This window comes from Chrysochloris asiatica, unplaced genomic scaffold, assembly GCF_000296735.1.
Source record: "Chrysochloris asiatica unplaced genomic scaffold, ChrAsi1.0 scaffold00117, whole genome shotgun sequence".
Taxonomy (NCBI): domain Eukaryota; kingdom Metazoa; phylum Chordata; class Mammalia; order Afrosoricida; family Chrysochloridae; genus Chrysochloris; species Chrysochloris asiatica.
Window position 1 is genome coordinate 5686578 of NW_006408635.1, and position 1075 is coordinate 5687652.

Consider the following 1075-nt stretch of genomic DNA (forward strand, 5'->3'; position numbering starts at 1 on the left):
CAAAGATAAGGACAGAATCCTGAAAGCAGCTAGGGAAAAGAGAAGTGTAACATACAAAGGCAAGCAAATCAGATTAAGCTTGGATGTCTCAACAGAAACCATGCAGGCAAGAAGGCACTTGGGGAGGCATATATAAAACCCTGAAATAAAAAAACTACCACCCATAATCCTCTACCCAGAAAATCTGTCAATCAAATATGATGGTATAAACAAAACATTCCAGGAAAACAGGAACTAAGGGACTTTGCCAAAGCTATGAAAAACATCCTAAAGGAAGTTCTGTGGACTGAGAACCAACAAGAACAGACAACAACCAGAGAATGATGTACGTGGCAGCATCACCCTGAACCCAATCAACAAATGAAGAGTCAAGAACAGAATAAAACAATAAGAACAGAAGATCTGGGAAGTCAGCCTATGATCAAAACAATTACAATGTGAAAGAAGGTAAACACACAGAAACAGAGATCCAGGTGGTGAGAAGGTCAGGTAGATTACAGGATAAAATAGACTGTTTTAAATGGAGGAAGAGTTAATGGAATATAAGGTAACCACAAGAGTGGGGTTGGGGTAGGGGGTTTAGTTTGGGTGTTGGGGAGGGCAATACAAGAAGGGGGAGGTGGTGGAAGAACAAGATAGACAGGGGAACACTGAGACAGGTTTGCATGATGTAAGTGGGACAGAGGTAAATAGTGATGCATGCTCAAACTTGGAACAGCAGGGCTCTGGGATACAGGGATCTAGGCATAGCTTGAAGAGTGGAAATAATGCTAAAATGCTTGACTGTCTTATGAATATTGGTTTCCCTTTCCTACTATTGTAAAATAGACACTTGATTGGGATAGAAAGGAATGTTGGGAAACATAATTAGAGAAAACTTGTAAGCCCATCTTCAGCCTATAACTGATTGGAATACCTAAAAGGGGTTCTAGGACTTACCCAGTGAAATAGGCCTCTTGCAAAGCCTTTGCAGAGTATAGGACCTTAGGTGGAATCCTGAGTCCCATCTAGACCGTTCTGAGGTGGGACATTCCCACTAGAAAGGACAAGCAGACCAGCCTGGAATAGCTAGAGT